Below are 17,942 nucleotides of genomic sequence, written 5' to 3'. Positions count from 1 at the left end.
TTTGGTCACAGGGGGGTTTAGCATCAAAATCTGAGCCAAGGAGAGAAATTTTACCTCGTTTGGTGGCCAGAAAGTGCTCCGATGCGTCGACGGTTGGCGGCAATCGGTTCCTCCGGTGGCTGGGCTGTCTTCTCCTGCGAGGACTGTGGCAGCTAGGGTTTGGGGTTGGGTGTGGATGAGATTATTTATAACATTCCCCTTTTAATCTAAGCCGTCCATCACGATTTAATCTGGACCGTCCGATCGCGATTAAATTATAAATGAATATGGATCGTCCATCGCGATGCGATCTGGGTCGTTCGTGCATGATTTAATCTGAGCCGTCTGCACGCTTGCAATCTGGGCCGTCCGTGCGCACATTTGATTTAGGCCGTCTGTGCACGCGGGAACGGATCTCAGCCGTCCGATCGCGCGCAAGCGGATCGCCCACGTGGCCCGTTCCGCGTGGCCTTCCTGCGTCATCGTCTCTGCCACGCGGCGTGTCCTGGTTAGCAGGAGCCGCTGACCGGGCTGCTGACGTGGCTGTTGACATGGCACAATTTTTTTAAATTGTATTTTAACCTCCGGTTTCTGATTTTTCTTTTTCAGAAACACCCCCAGAATCCAAATTTTCACCCATTTTTTTCAAAATTGTTTTCAATTAAACCCTAAAAATAATTTTACCCATTTTTATCATTATTATTATTTTTATTTCTATTAAATTAAATTAAACTAAATTAAAACAATTATATTATTACTTAAATAAATCAATTAAAAAAAGTAAAAAAAATCAAAACTATAATAATTATAATAATAATAATAATAATTAAAATTAGGGTGTTACACAATATTATTGAATTTTTAATGACATAACATAAAGTAGACAATTCTATTTGTTATGTGATTTTATCATAAGTTTATATTTTTATTAAATAAATAAATTTTTATCTGTTAAGTATATAATGTTAAAAAATTCAAACTCATTAAGTTTAATGATAAAAGAGAAAAAGAATACTCGAATTCACGAATGAGAAATAAGCAGGTTACACTGTTTTGATAGGAACATGTATGTAACCGTCAAGTAAGGGAGGGTAGGACGGATGGCTAGGATGGGTCGGGCTTGATCAACAGATAGGGCGCGAGTTTGGGTTGGGTATAAAAGGGCATCGAGTAGAGAAAGGAAAAGGAAAAAAAATAAAAGAAAGAAAATAAAAGAAAAAAGAGAGGGATGAAGGGGAGGAAGAACGAGAGGAGTGGGCGAGGTGACTGAATTGGCTAAGGAAGGCAAGATTAAAGAGAAAGGTTCCTGAATTAGAGAAAGATGGAAATTAGAGGTAATTAAATTCTAAACTTAAAGTTTTGCGTGAGTGGTGAGTGATTTAATTTGTGTCTTTTTATAGAAAATAAGATATACGAATTCGGCGTGCGTGTGTGGTCACTTGGTGGCCGAAGATAATATGTACAGGCTGTATTCCAAGAATTGGAAGGCTGAAATCAAATGTTATGAACATGTGTGGCCAAAGCTGGGCCGAGGTCGCATTAGACAAAGGCACTAGGTGCCGACTAGAATACTCAAATTAATTTAATTATAATTTAAATTAATTTATAAATATAATTTCTAAATTTTTTAAATTTTAATTTAATGTAAAAATAAAGAAAAATGGGAGGAGGATGAAATTGAAAACAATTTTGGAAAAAAAGATGAAAATTTAGATTCTGGAGGTAATTTTGAAAGAAAAATTAGAAATTAGGGTCAAAACACAAATTAGAAAAGTTGTGCCGTGTAGGACGCCCAGTCAGCAGCCTCGATGAACTAGAACGCGCCGCGTGGCAAGGGATGCTGACGTGGTGCTACGCGGGAGGCCACGCGAGCGATCCACGTGCCCGCGATCGGACGGCCCAAATTCGCTCCCGCGCGCACGGACAGTCCGGATGCGTTCCTTCCCCAAATGCGATCAGACGGTCAGATTTAAATGCGATCAATGGTCTAGATCTACTTCTTATTTAAACACGATCGGATGACCCAAATCAGATCGTGATGAACGGTCCAAATTCACTCCCTATTTAATCGTGATCGAACAGTCCAGATCAAACACGATGGATGGTCCAGATTAAAAGAGTACGGATATAAATAACCCTCTTCACACTAAATCATAACCCTAGCCGCCAAACACCCTCGTCGGAGAAGAAGACCCAGCCGCCGGAAAGGAGAGCCACCGCCACCCGCCGAAGCGCCAGAGCCACTTCCGACTACCAAAAGAGGTAAAAAAAATTCCCTTTGCTCGGAATTCAATTTTAAACACTTTTATAGCCGAATGGGAGTAAAAAAACCAGTGGATTGGGTGAAAACTGTGGGCAAAATCCGGCGGCGCCGCCACAGCAAATTCTAAAAAACACCTCCGATGAGGCCCTTTCCGATTCATGTTCTGCATAATTTTTTCACAATTCTAACCACTAGTTCCTTCTCTACAGGTTGACCGAAGCAAAACACTCAATCACAAAGGTTAGCTGACGGAGCCGTCGCACCAGAGAACCCCATCGCTGGTGAGTTTCGATTATTTTTTTTTGGCCAATTGAGACCCCTTAACATGTTTTTAGCATGGATTGATGCAAAACCGGTCAAATTCGACCGAAAACGGTTAGAAATAGCCAACTTAAGGCAAACCACTCCCGTGGGCGCCGGAGCCGTCGCTGGAGCACAGCAGAGCTGCTGTGCCAGAATTTTAAAATTGGCCAAAAGAGGGTTCTGACATTGATTTTAGATTTTTTGGGATATTTGTAGGTACTTGTAGCACGTTTTAATACTCGAAAAAAATTCAGAGAATCCGGGGACCGCTAGTAAACGCAGTTAATAAGTTTAGCTTTTCGAGTATCAAATTGTGTAAGAATCTCTCACCTTATTCTCTGTTATGGAATTGAAGTCTAATTAATAATAATACAGTATTTTGTGCAATTTAAAAAATATTTATAATTAATTATGGGTTACTAATGGAGCCAGAACTGAAAATTATTCTTTGTTGATTTCTATTGATTTATTTTACAGTTTGAATGCATGATAATATCTGATTGATCGATTTTAGAATTTTGAATGCATGTATTGCTGCCTTATGTGATTACTGTTAAATTGAGAAACTAATATGTGATTGTATTCCCTGATGCATGTTTTATTTGTTTTATGTGATTACGGTTGAATTGAAAAATTGAAGATTAAAGGTAAATGAAAAATTGTGTGATTAAGTGAATGGATGAAACAACAGCCTTACTGGATATCTTGAGAGATAGTGGACGGACCGGATACATAAGAAACCCTATCATGAACGTTGCTTTATACCGGACGGGGTATCGAGGTTTAGTAATTTGGCATTCATACCGGATGGGGTATGGAGATGACCCATTTCACCTTCATACCTAACGAGATATTGAGATTTTACAATTTGGAGCTCATACCGGACGGGGTATGGGGACGGCCTGTTAATTGAAACTGTTAAAGGAAAGAGTTCATGCGTTGTGAGGACATCCCTATGAACCCTTATGGATATCAGTAGGCTAATAAAAGAGAAAACGTTGTTTCAACCGATTGTATATAAAATCATGATGTGTTATGTTATTGACTCTACAAGTTGTTTCTGTGAATCTCGCTAGGGTAAATAGACGGAGATTTTGTTATGATAAATGAATTTGTTTAATTAAGAGTTTCATTAGTTGTTTTGATTTTTCTACCAACTTTCATTTCTGTTTCGGTGAGTAGTGTGATATTCTTACTTGGTTAGTATAGTTCATTCATTTATTAACTATTTCAGATCAAGAGAAGCAGGATTCAGAATCCGATCCATAAGAAGGTTGCGAGTAGGATGTCAGTTTTATTTATTTTTCGTTTATTTCTTTAATTTTTTTGTATTTCCTTCAAAAGGGTAATTCTCGTAGTATCATTTGATATTTTAAGTTATTGTGTAAGGAATTTAAACTCTAACTAATTATTTCGTTTTTGCACTTAATTTATGATTTATTTTCTTTTGAATTTTTGGGGTTGTTACATCGACAAGGTAGAATAGGCAATGAAAATCGGTATGACCAACGGGTGACTGATGTATTGTGCAGTGGCTGTTGCTATTTTCAGAATAAATTAATTAAATATTGTTGTGTGCGTGTGTGGCCACAGAGTTGTCGAAATGGTGGAATGCATGTTTGTTGTTAATTTTAAAAATTAGCTTTCACAGTGGTGTGTGTGTTGTGTATGGCAGTGAGTGGTTAGTGTAGCTGAAGGTGTTGTGAATTAACTTAGACAACTATGTGTCGGTTGTGAGGGACTAAGAGGAGTCTAACTTACTATTAGTGTATTGATATATTAATATTGAGGGTTGTGAGGCTGGAGATGATTAGTGGATCATCTTGAAGGGGGAGTTCGATGGTTGTGTGGACACAGTGGTGGTTGCAGTTAGGTTGCTGAGTAAGTGGGAGTTTTAAGGGCCTGTGGCAAGGGAAAGGAAGAATACAGTGTGGTAATGTGAAAGGAGTCTTTTGTATAAGTGATAAGTGAGCGTAGGGAAAGGATGAACAAGTGTAATGTAGGAGAGAGCTCGTAGCAGGGGGATTATAGGAGACAATGAGACTAGTATGGATTAAATTGGGCACTTGAATAATTGCAACGTTTCATTTTTAGTTCAAAATTTATTTTACTGGGTATATATATGCTCATTATAGTTTCTTTTCAAATTGTACGAAGAAAAAATATGACAAGAGAGTACCGTCAACGTGACATACCATGTAAGCGATACAATTGAATAAATGAAATGTTGATTCTAATTTTTTTTACCCTATGCATATTTGGACCACTGTAATATCATTTATCATATTCTAGTGATTGTAAATGATATTGAAGCTGTGATGAAGATATTTTTTTAGAACTCTTAGTAGATAAGAGTTGGCATAAAGAGAATTCTTATTGTGAATGAAGATTGATTGGCTTGGTAAAGCACCATTAGGTGTTAATGTTTCTGCTTGAGTTTTGGGGCGTCACAATGTAGTTCTCAAGTATGTGTATATATGTATATATATAGTATTAGGTTAAAATAAATTTTAGTAAAGTTTTACAAGAGATGTATATCAATCTCATTTACTCAACACATAAATATATATATACTTTTTATTAAAAACATGAAATAAAAAATTATTAAAATCTAATCAAAGTTTTTCTTATCGAGTTGTCGTCTATTATTTATTGCGATCTGATTTTTTTTCTATATTTTATATATTTATTATTTATTTTTTTTACAGATTGTATTCAATAATAACATTATAATATTTTCTTTCACAAATGATATATAAAGTCAAATGTATAAATATAAATAGCCAATAAATGCAAATTAATAATATTAAAAAAAATAAATTCAAAAAAAGTTAAGATATAACATAAAACACTTGTTTTTCTCAAAATAATATAAACATATAATAAAATAGATATATCAAGAAAAATGTCAATTACACAATGTGGCTGCTGGGATTCGAGCCCAGGTCTCCACGGCCACAACGTGGAATTCTTACCACTAAACTACAGCCACATTTGTGGCTTGTGATCTCCACATTAAAAATATAGTTCTATATATTATTGATTTGAACCAATGAGAATTTTCAGGATAAATAAATTATGCGAAATTCATTTTAATTTTTAATACAATTACAAAATTATTAGTAATTAAATTACAGTATGCGCCAAACATACAAAATTAATTAAATAGCTTTTAATAAAATTAATTTAATAACTTACCCTACAGTTTATTAATAGGAAAAATATGTCTATTTCGCAGGTTTGTTTTAATTCAGCCATTTTTTTTTCATTATTATTTTAAAAAATTAAATAAATAAAAGTAAGATATAAGTTTTCATAATAAATAATAACTCAACTAAAGTTGACACGGTATATATAAGTGTAATGATCCGAAACTTGAAAGAAAATAAATTGTAAATTATAAATTAAGTGCGGAAACGAAATAATAGTGTTAGAGTTTGCATTTTTTACACAATAATTCAGAATACCTAATAAAACTACTGGAATGACCTTTCTAAAGGAATAACGAACAATCAAATAAATAAATAGAAAGTAAATAACTGAACATCCTATTCGCAATCCTCTTACGAATTGGGATCTGGATCTTGGTCCTCTTTATTTGAAATGATTAATGAAAGAGTAAGGTACACTAGCTCAGTAAGAATATGACACTACTCACCGATACATAAATGAAGATTGGTAAAAATTGTGAAAACAACTAATGAAGTTTTTAATTCAAGTGAATTCATTTATCATAAATAAAATCATTTATTGTACACTTATTGTAACGAAATTTCCAAAACTAACCTATGGAGGCGATAACACAATAATATCATCATCTCATATTCAATTAATCAAAATAACAACTTTTCATTTTAACCAGCCTACTGGTATCCATGGGGGTCCATAGGGATGTCCCTACTACGCGTAAACCCTTATTCAATATTTTCAATTAATCGGCCGTCCCCATACCCCGTCCGATATGAGTGCCAAAAATACCATCTTTCAATACTCCGTCCGACATGAGGGTGAAACGGGTAGTCCCCATACCCCGTTTGGTATGAGTGCCAAAACATCAATTTTCGATACCCCATCCAGTATGAGGCAACGTTCACGGTAGAGTTTCCTATGTACCCGGTCCGTCCACCATCTCCCAAGATATCAAGTAAGGCTATCATTCATCCATTCAGTTAATTAAGCAATTTTTCAATTACATTTAATTTTTCACTTTTCCAATTTAACTGTGAACCATGCAAAACAAGCAATACATGCATCAAGGAACACAAACGAATCTGTAAAATTAACCAATCAATTAAAACACGATAAGTAGTAATAAATAACCAGTTTAGGCTCCATTAGTAACCTTTAATTATCGATATTTTTAAATCATGCAAAATACTGTATTATTTATCATTAGACTTCAATTCCATAACATGGAATAAAGTGAGAGATTTTTATTCGAATCGATATCTGAAACGCTAAGCTTTCAACTGTGCTTACTGGTGGTCCTCAAGTTCCTTAAATTTTTTTTCGGGGATTAAAATATGCTCCAAGTACCTAGAAGTACCATAAAAAATCTAAAATCGGTGTTAGAAACCCTTTTCGACCAATTTTGGGATTCCGGCACAGCGACGACACTGTTCTCTAGCGATAGTGCGACGGTGGTTTGGTTCGTGCTAGCTGTTTCCAGCTAGTTTCGACCGATTTTGTGCTCATTCCTGCGAGAAAATGTATTAAGAGGCCTCGATTGGCTGAAAAAAACAAAAAATAGAGGCTTACCTGTAACGCCCCTGTAGCAGCCCCGGTAATTCAAAAAAAAATGGAAATTATATTATAAATATTAAATGCGGAAGCGAGATCAAAATTTCAGTTAACATCCCTTACACGAAAACCAAAAACGTACTTAAAGTATAAAAGATTAAACTAACTAAGAGAGAAACTCGAAAATAAAACTATGAGTATGACTACAGAGTCTCTAGGCATCCCCTTCGTCGTCCTCCTGCGGAACGGGCTCGGGAACCATGTCTTTCTGATATGAAATGGTTAAATAAGGAGTGAGCTACACTAGCCCAGTAAGAACATCACGATATCTCACCGTCACGGAGGTAAAGGTGGGTAGAAAAACACAAAAGACCAATGGAGCATGATTTACAACAAATCCTTTTTATTTATGATAAAACCTTTACCATCCACTTACCTCGGTGGAATTCATGAAGCAATATAAGAAAACAATAACATTATCATAAACATGGAATAATATAAGCTGTAAAACATAGCACTTATCACGCCTTTTGTAATTCAATCATTATACAACATATCCTTTTCTCATTTACCAGCCTACTAGTATCCATGGGGTTCCATAGGGGTCCCGCTACCCGTTAACCTTTAACATTCATAATCAGTTTCCAGGGCCGTCCCCATACCCCGTCCGGTATGGGCGCCAAAACCATAAACCTCAATACCCCGTCCGGTATGAGGGTGAAACGGGCCGTCCCCATACCCCGTTCGGTATGGGCGCCAAAACCATAAGATCTCCATACCCCGTCCGGCATGTGAGACCACAATCCCGGTAGGGTTCCCTACGGACCCGGTCCGTCCACCATCTCCCAGGATATCTAGTCAGGCTGACCCCATCATACAATTATCAGTCTACACAATCTTTCATTTTCATTTTCCACAATAAGCATCATCAATTCACATTTAAGAAAGCAAATCGTAATTCATGCCAAACAGACAACATACAGTATCAGTTCTTCAGTCTTTCAACCCATAATTAATAAAGCAGTAATATATGCACTCGAAACTATAAAATGAACACATCAAACCTCATAATGCATTTAAAGCTGTAAAACAGGCCAAATAGCAGTAAATCATCAATCACACTATACTCGGGCTCCATTAGCAACCTTAAGCAATTTCACACATGCGTTAATTCAAGAAATACCGTTTTATCATTTTGAACTTTAATACCGTGATAGGAAATAGGGTGAGGGGTCCTTACTCGTTTCCGGGATCCGAATACGATTCACAGTGCGCCTACAGGCCGTCCCTAATTTTCCCTGAATTTTTCCTGGGGAACTGAAACACACCAACGGTACCGGCGGCGGTGCTCTCGGGTGCGACGGCTCTCCGGTGAGGTTCGTGCTTTGGTGATTTGGCTCCGATCAATTGTGCAATGAAGGTTGGGTCTCGGTGATGATAAGCTGCAATGTATATGATTGCCGCTCGGAAATTAAGGACAGCAGAGAGAGAGCTTCTTCCGTGACAGAGATGGCCTGAGTTGCTTGGAGTCGCGCTGAAGAAAATACAGAGATGGGTGATATTTGTGTTTATGTCAATAAGTAGAGGCCAGTAATTGGTTCTGCGAGTAGAAGGGAAATAAAGAATGAGAAGAACAATTTGAGGGGATTTTTTTCTAAGTATTTTGAGAAGAGTCCATGGAGAAGATGAGCTCTCTCTCTCTTCTCGGCCTTCTCTCTCTCTCTACGCCCCTTTTGCCTCAAGGATTCCTCCTTTCTCTGTTTTCGAGTTTCGTTCTTTATAGTGGAGCGAAGCTATTTAGATCAGCATCCCCGCACTGAAGATTCTCCAAAAATCACGAAAACCCATCTCTTCCCGCTCGCGACGTGCACGTCATTCCTTCCTTCTTCTTCTCCCGTTTTCTGCGCCACTACGCTGCTTATAGTGGAGCGAAACTGTTTAGATCAGCATCCCCGCACTGAAGATTCTCCAAAAATCACGAAAACCCATCTCTTCCCGCTCGCGACGTGCACGTCTTTGCTTCCTTCTTCTTCTTCCGTTCTCTGCGCCACCATGCTCTTTTCCTTTTTTTTTTGGCTGGATAAAAAAATTAATGAGGTAATTACAAAAATGCCCACGTTCTGGGCGTTACAGCCCCAATTTTTTTTACGGCGTTACGATTATCTTGTCGGCACACATGACATAATATACATCATCCCATAAACAACATTGATTATCCATATAGAAAAAGGTTCAACGCAAATCATTCAAATTACTGAATCCATTGTATATCTATCAATATGGTAGCTTACAATTTTACAACTTATCGTTTCAAATGAGTTATTTGCTTTCCCTATCTACTCCTTGCTCCGTTGTCTCTACCCGCTTTGTTCGGAAGCATGTGGCTCTGGTCCAGCTTCCAGTACTACATCATCTGTAAATGATAGGTAATGAACATACAGAAACTCAGTAAAGTAAACTCAAATCATATACAAGGTCTGTCAAACTAGTTAAATGCCTACCCCCCTAGATCTCCACTTTCATTGGTCACGCCATATTTTTTACCCACACCCTTCTCCCCTTGTTCACCTACCCCTACTGTAACTACATCACCTCCTCAAAGAGAATAATCAACCCTCCCACTTATTACCAGGTGCCATTTCCCATGTACTTGTCCACTCGACCTTGGCTCGGCCACTCACCCACACATTCATTCCCAAGTAAACAACCCCCACAACGGTCACCACTCGACCCCCAACCGACCATTCACTCATAACTTTATCCATTTCTTCCATCACTAATATCGGTGACCCGACTCATCCCCAATCTCATCAATCCGCAACCATAAACTGGCCACATACTCACACCGTTACCTTCCTAGCAACCCTTAAATTCGTCACCAATATTCCCTCCCAGACTATTCCATAACACTACTGTATTTCCCTCTCACTCACACTATCATCTCTCTCCCTCAACTCCTTCCAGTGTTCATCTCGTATTACTCCCTCTCACTGATATCTCTCTCTCACGATTTTCCCAATGATTTCTTTTAAACCACCTTTACATTCATAATCACTAGTGTTAGTCTACTTCCAGCCTTACCTCAAAGGTCTATAAATCTCCTCCCTCCTTGGTGATAAAATATTCACCTACGCATTTATTCTTTACATTTTCTAGTCCAAACTCTACTTAATCGGACTTTCTCTCCTGGTGGTGATGATAAATGCAGATACTAATATGGAGTTATACAGTCTTCCTTCGCACTCCCGTTCTTAATTCCTGCACGGTTTCATCACACGCTCGCCTACCAGATTTCCCCCTCCCTATTCATTTTCCTCCCGACTCCCTACGAGTTGTTCTTCCTGCTACGGTGCCCTAGCCTCTCTGTTAATCCACTCCCTCTCGACTGGAGTTTAATTCATCAATATGTATTTTCAAAAAAACATTTAACCATATTATTACATTTTCAATGTTTGAAGTTTAAATTTACAATACCTTCTGTCTCCATCGTCCTCCGTAGCCATGGCTCGCTCACTCATCTTAATCATCTCCTCTTTCTCCGGTTCTCTCTCAATCGTCGACCGACTGCCTCTTTCTCTCTCTTCTCATTTCTTCCTTCTCCGACTCCCTCTCCAATTTCTATCGACTGTCTCCTCTTTTCTTTCCCCTTTCTCTTCTTTTCCATTTTCCTTTCTTTTTCTCCTTTTTTTTCTTTTTTCCCCCTCTTATTTATACTTGTTAAACATCACAACCGTCCATTCCATTCCCCAATCCTTTCATCTAAACCGTTTATTCTCACCCCTCCCCCTCTTGCATACATATATATATATCCTTATTAATATTATTACTTATTATTCATTTATTTATTATATATATATATTTAACTCAGTTATACATTACCGGTGGTGGGGTTTTCTGGTGCAACGGTTCCACCGGCTCACTTTTACGGTTGGACGTTTTTCTTTAATCAACCTGTTGAAAATAAAAAAAAAGAATATAATGGTGAAAAAATTGCACGAAATGAGAATCGGGAAGGGTCTCATCGGAGGTGATTTTTTATTTTTCTTGCGGCGGCGTCGTCGGGCTTTACCTGCAGTTTCTGTCCCATCGGCCAGTTCTTTTGCTCCGACTTGGCCGTGGGGGAGTTCAAAATCAAATTTTGAGCAATTGGAAGAATTTTTACATTTTTTAGCGGTCAGAGGTGGCTCCGGCACTGCGGTCGACTCCTTTCCCGGCGACTGGTTCTTCTTCTCCGATAGGGGGGGGAGGCTGGGGACTAGGGTTCGGGTTTGGTGTGAAGTGAAGTATTTATATCTGTCTTCTTTTAGTCTAGATCATCCATCGTATTTGATCTGAATCGTCCGATCCCATTTAAATGAAAAGTGAATTTTGACTGTTCATCGCGATTTGATCTGGACAGTACAATTGCGTTTAAAGAAAAAATAAATTTGGGCCATTAATCACGTTTTATTGTGACCATTCGATTGTACTTGAGGGAACGGATCCGGACTGTCCATGCACGTAGGAACAAATCTGGACCGTCCGATTGCGGACACACAGATTGCCAGCGTGGCCTCCCGTGTGGCAACAATCAGTGTGCCTTACCACGCAGCGTGCTCTGGTTCGTCCGAATTGCTGACTGTGCGGTCCTACGTGGTACATCTTTTTTAAATTGTATTTTGACGTACAGTTTATGTTTTTCTTTCAAAAATACCATAGAACCTAAATTTTCACCATTTTTTCCTAAAATTATTTTCAATTTCATCCTCCAACTATTTTTTCCTAATTTTTACATCAAATAAAAATTTATAAATTAAAAAATAAAATTTTATACATTAATTTTATATTTTGTTAAAAATTAATTAAGGGTATTACAACTCTCCCTCCTCAAAAGAAATTTGATCCTTCAAATTTGTCTATCTTACACTCAATCAAATTGTTGGGGATACTGGGCACTGAAATCTGATTCTAGCTCTCATGTGGCCTCTCCCTATGTATGATTTTGTCATAGCACCTTAACGAAGAAAATTTTCTGGTTGCGGAGTACTATGCTCTTTCGGTCCACAATACTGACCAGTATCTCCTTGTATGACAGATCCTCCGGGAGTGAAAGGGGCTCCTGGGCCAAGACGTGAGAGGGTTCCAAGTTGTACTTGTGTAGCATTGACACATGGAACACATTATGGATCCTGGATAATTCTGGAGGTAGCGCCAATCTGTAGGCAGCGCTGTCAATTCTGTCTAAGATTTTAAATACCCTAATAAACCAGAGATTTTTTTTTCCTCTCCTGCCAAACCTACTGATTCTCTTGAAAGGAGTGATCTTAAGGAACACCTGATCACATTTCTTAAATTCTAAATCCCTCATTCGGGTATCCGAATAACTCTTCTGCCTGCTCTGAGCTGTCTGAGTGTTCTTCTTGATCTTAATTATTTTGGCTGTAGTCTCATCTACAAGATATGGGTCAAACAGTTTTCTATCACCCACTTCTTCTCAACAGATTGGTGATCTGCATGGACGGTCATACAACGCCTCGTACAAAGCCATGTCAATACTTTTTTGGTAGCTATTATTGTAGATAAACTCTATTTGGGGTAAATGATCATCCTAATGGTCCCTAAAGTCAAGAATACAAGCTCGAAGAATATCTTCTAGTGTGCGAATCGTCTTTTGTGATTATCCATCAGTCTGAGGGTGGAATGCAGTACTAAGGGACAGTTTTGTTGCCATAGCTTGCTGAAAACTAGACAAGAACTGAGAAGTGAACCTGGGGTCGTTATCTGACACTATTGTCACTGGTACTCCATGTAATCTAACTATCTCCCGAATATATATTTTTTCTAACTTGTCAAAGGGGTCGGTCGTTTTGATGGCCAAGAAGTGGGAAGACTTGGTAAGCTGGTCAACAATTACTCAAATGACATCATATCCTGAGTGTGCCCTAGGGAATCCTGTCACGAAATTCATTGTGATATATTCCCACTTCCACTATGGAATTGGTAATTACTAAAATAGCCGCCTGGGCGTTGATGTTCTTCATTGACTTGTTGACATACCAAACACTTGGAAACAAAGTCGGCCACATCTCTTTTCATCCCGTTGCACCAAAATTGGGGTCGCATGCTTTGATATATCTTAGTGCTTCTGGGATTCATGATAAATTTTGTGCTATGGGACTCTGTCATGATATCATTTTTTAGTTTACTATCACCTGAAATACATATCTTGTCCTGAAATCTAAGCAGTCCATCGGTAGATACTCGAAATTCTGAATTAACTCCCTATTCTGCATCCTTTTTGAGAGCTGCTAGGATGCAATCGGCAGATTGGACTTCCTTTATTCTCTGAATCAACTCAGGTTGAATAGTCAGGTGGGCTAAACATGTGACTCTCTTCAAGTCCTGAAGTTGTACCTGTTGTGCGACCCCTATTGCCTTGCATTATGAAATAATTATTTGAGCTACTATATCTGCACTTTTCCTACTGAGTGCGTCAGCTACCACGTTTCCCTCATTCGAGTGATACAAGATATCGCAATCGTAGTCCTTGAGGAGTTTTATCCATCTTCTTAACACATGTTGAGATCCTTTTGAGTGAATATGTGTTTCATGCTCTTTTGGTCGGTACAGATATAAAAGGTCTCCTCATATAAGTAATGGCGCCAAGTCTTCAAAGCATGGATAATCGCAGCAAGTTCTAAGTCATAGGTGGGGTAGTTTTTCTTATAATCTTCAACTGTCTGGACCCAGAGTCTATGACTAATCCAACCCCAGATAGGAGGCATCACTATAAACTGTATATCCACATGTCCGGCTCGGCAAGACCAACACAAGTGCGGTAGTCAACCGCTTCTTTAGCTCTGAAAAACTTATTCCATAGTCCTTGTTCCACTCGAACTTGACGTTCTTCTTTGTGAGCCGAGTCAAAGGAGTAGTTAGACTAGAAAATCATTCCACAAACCTGCGGTAATAACTTGCCATTCCTAGAAAGTTACGAATCTCCTTGATCGAGGTTAATTTTTTCCCAGCTGAGCATTGCCTCAATTTTTTTAGGGTTCACTGACACTCCATCCCTTTATATGATGTGCCCTAAGAAGGTAGTCTGCTCGAGTCAGAACCCACATTTATTTAGTTTTGCATACAACTTATTTTTTTTGAGAACCTGCAAAACCTGAGTAAGATGGTGAGCGTGTTCTTCTCTGCTTTTTGAATAGACCAGGATATCATCGATGAATACAATGACGAACTGATCTAAAAATTATTTAAAAATCCTGCTCATTAAATCTATGAAGATGGTTGGTGCGTTGGTTAGTCCAAATGGCATTACCAGAAACTCATAGTGTCCGTATCTGGTTCGAAAGGCTGTTTTGGGAATGTCTTATGCCTTGATCTTTACCTGATGGTAACCTGAACGTAGATCTATTTTGGAGAAGACTTGAGCACCCTGCAACTAATAAAAAAAGTTATCGATCTTGGGGAGGAAGTACTTGTTCTTGATCGTGACCCTGTTCAGTCCTTTGTAGTCAATACATAACTTTAACGTCCCATCCCCCTTCCTTGCAAATGTGACTCCAGCATTTCAAGGGGACACAATATGTTAGATGAATCCACTATCCTGTAATTTATTGATCTATTTTCTCAACTCCTCCATCTCAATACGACTTATGCGGTAAGGGGCAATCGAAGTAGGCTGGGTGCATGACTGAAGGTCCATGGTGAATTTAATTTCTCTGTTCACTAGCAGTTCAGGTAGTTCATCTGAAAACACATTCGGGAAGTCTCAGACTACTAGAATCTCTTGAATACAAATTTTTTTCTTGAATTTGCCTACTTAGAGAAAACAATTGGGTTAAAGCACTTGATAATAGGAAAATTTTCCATGAGAGAACAAATGTTAAAGAATTTTATTAATTTATAAATGACTCCTCATTAGGAGGGTTGAATACAAACTTCTTATAAAAATAATCTACGTTGGCTTGATACACCGCTAGCCATTTTATTTCTAGGATTACATTAAAGTCCCCCGTGTCAATCTCTATTAGGTTCACACTCAATTTTCTATATGGTATATCTATGACACAGGCTCTGTATATAACCTCACTTAGTAGTGTCCTACTCCTAAGAATAGATACAACAACACATAATCAAGTCTTTCAGGTAATACATTCAAGTTTGATGTAAATGTATGTGAAACAAATGAATGTGAGGTACCAATATTAATCAAAACATGTATAAGATGATTACAGATAATGTACGTACCCTGTATCACGTATGGGTTGACTTCTGCACCATGCTGCGTGAGGTTATAAGCTCTGCCCTAGATAGGAGGTCTGACCTGGTTCTGATTCCTCGGGCACTCCCTCGTGTATTGCTGGGCACTCCCACATATGCGGCAAGTATTGTTGAGATGATAGTAAGGTCGGTCCCCATAATCCTTGCCACAATGTTGGCAAGTCCTACTGCGTCCTATTGTTAGAATCTGAGGAGGAGCCTGAGTCATCGGCCTAGCTCTCTTGTTTTGTTGAGCAGGTGTAATAAGTGCTGGTCTGCAGTGTGAATCAGAGAGGTTGAGATTCCCTACTGCTGGAAAAAAAATGCGAAGGTTCATTTCTACTAGCTGTGCTTTAGCCAGAACAGTTGAGTAAGTATTAAGCTCGAACACATACAACTGTTGTCTGATCTCAGGATGGAGACGCCGCTCGAACTTTTATGCCTTTCTGTCTTCATCCATTATGCTCTCAGGGGAATACCGGCCGAATTCTAGGAATTTTTGCACATATTCTGATACAGTCATGTCACCTTGGACCAAGTATGCAAATTCTATTTCTTTCAGATGTCGAAGATGCTCTGGGAGGTACTCTACATTAAAGGCTACTAAGAATTGTTCTCAAGTGACTAGAACGAATAGGGTGGCCTGCTTGAGTTGCCACCAGTGACTTACCTCTCCCACCTATATGTTGGTAGTAAGTATGATTCTCTCTTCGAAAATCATCCCAAGAGTCATGAAAGCCTTTTCTGTCTCAGCTAGTCAGTACTCGGTCTCTTCAAAAAAGGATCCCCTTGTAAAAGTAGATGAGTTTAGTCTTTTATACCTCTCAATGTAGCCTAGAGGACCTGGGTCCCGTGGGAGAGAGACTAAATTGTGATGGGGATGGACCGTATGGCCTTGTGGTGGTACTGGATGATACAATGAAGGCACCAGATTATATTGTGGTGGTGCTAGGTGATGTGGTTGGGGCATCGGGCTATACTATGGTGGTGCTGGGAGGTACTGTGGTTGGAGCATCGGATCATATTGTGGTGGTATTATGGAGGAGTAGAGTTGTATCGGGGTGTCTCAAGATCCTCTTGCTGCAGGGGTGGCTCAACCTGTGGTAGTGGGGGAGGGTCAAGTAACGCTATCCTTTCTTCCCGGGCCTACTGGACTACAATGAGTCTCTCCAGCATTTCAAATAACCAGTCAACATCTTCTCGAAGTGAACCCTCCCGAGTTGTACACTTACTGTAAAAAAATTTCAAAAACTGATCCATAGAGGTGATAACACAACAATATCATAATCTCATATTCAATTAATCAAAACAATAACTTTCCCTTTAAACCAGCCTACTGGTATCAATGGAGGTCTATAGGGATGTCCCTATTACGTATGAACCATTATTCAACATTTCTAATTAATCGATTGTCCCCATACTCTATCCTGTATGAACGCCAAAAATATCATCCCTCAATATCTTGTTCGATATGAAGGTAAAACGAGTCATCTCCATACTCCGTCCGATATGAGCGCCAAAACATCAATTCTCGATACCCTGTCTGGTATGAGACAATGTTCACGGTTGGGTTCCCTATGTACCCAGTCTGTCCATCATCTCCCAATATATCCAGTAAGGCTACCATTCATCCATTCAGTTAATCAAAAAATTTTTCGTTTACATTTAATTTTTTAGTTTCTCAATTTAACTGTGAACCATACAAAACAAACAATACATGCATTAAAGGATACAAACGAATCATCATACCAATTCTAGTATATTATCATATATTTAAAACTGTAAATTCAACCAATTAGTTAAAATACGACAAATAGTAATAAATAACCGGTTCAGACTCAATTAGTAACTTTTAATTATCAATATTTCTAAATCACGCAAAACATCGTATTATTTATAATTAGACTTCAATTCCATAACAGGGAATAAAATGATGGATTCTTACTCGAATCGATGTCTGAAATATTAAGTTTTTAGTTGCGCCTACTAGCGGTCCCCGGGTTCTTTGAATTTTTCTTGGGTGATTAAAACACACTTTAAGTACCTAAAAATACTCAAAAAAATCTAAAATTGGTGTTAAAAATTTTTTTTGGACAATTTTGGGATTCTAGCCCAGCGCAGGCGGCGCCGATTTTCCTCGAGCTGGTCATTTTTGACTAGTTTCGATCGATTTTGGCTGGTTTTGTGCTCATTCCTACGAGAAAACATGTTAAGGGGCTTCGGTTGCCCCAAAAAAGTCAAAAAATGGAGGCTTACCTGCGGTGGAGTTTTTCAGTGCGTCGGCTCCGCCGACTTACCTTCACAGTTGGACATTTTTCTTTGGTCAACTTGTAGGAAACAAAGTGATAAATACAATAGTAGAAAAATTACACGAAACGGGAATCGGAAAGAGCCTCATTGGAGGTGG

General features: G+C 38.6%; 1 non-coding gene across 1 annotated transcript; it reads right to left on the bottom strand.

Annotated features, from left to right (window-relative positions):
- Nucleotides 1-5,465: 5,465 nt before the first annotated feature.
- TRNAH-GUG (transfer RNA histidin (anticodon GUG)) lies at nt 5,466-5,537 on the bottom strand. Its single transcript has one exon. It is a non-coding gene; the product is annotated as a tRNA-His (tRNA).
- Nucleotides 5,538-17,942: the final 12,405 nt, after the last annotated feature.

The sequence above is a fragment of the Carica papaya genome, chromosome 4, assembly GCF_054855325.1.
Source record: "Carica papaya isolate Zhongbai chromosome 4, ASM5485532v1, whole genome shotgun sequence".
Lineage (NCBI taxonomy): Eukaryota > Viridiplantae > Streptophyta > Magnoliopsida > Brassicales > Caricaceae > Carica > Carica papaya.
The sequence above is the reverse complement of the archived record's forward strand: the minus strand, read 5'-3'. Positions and strand labels throughout refer to the sequence as shown.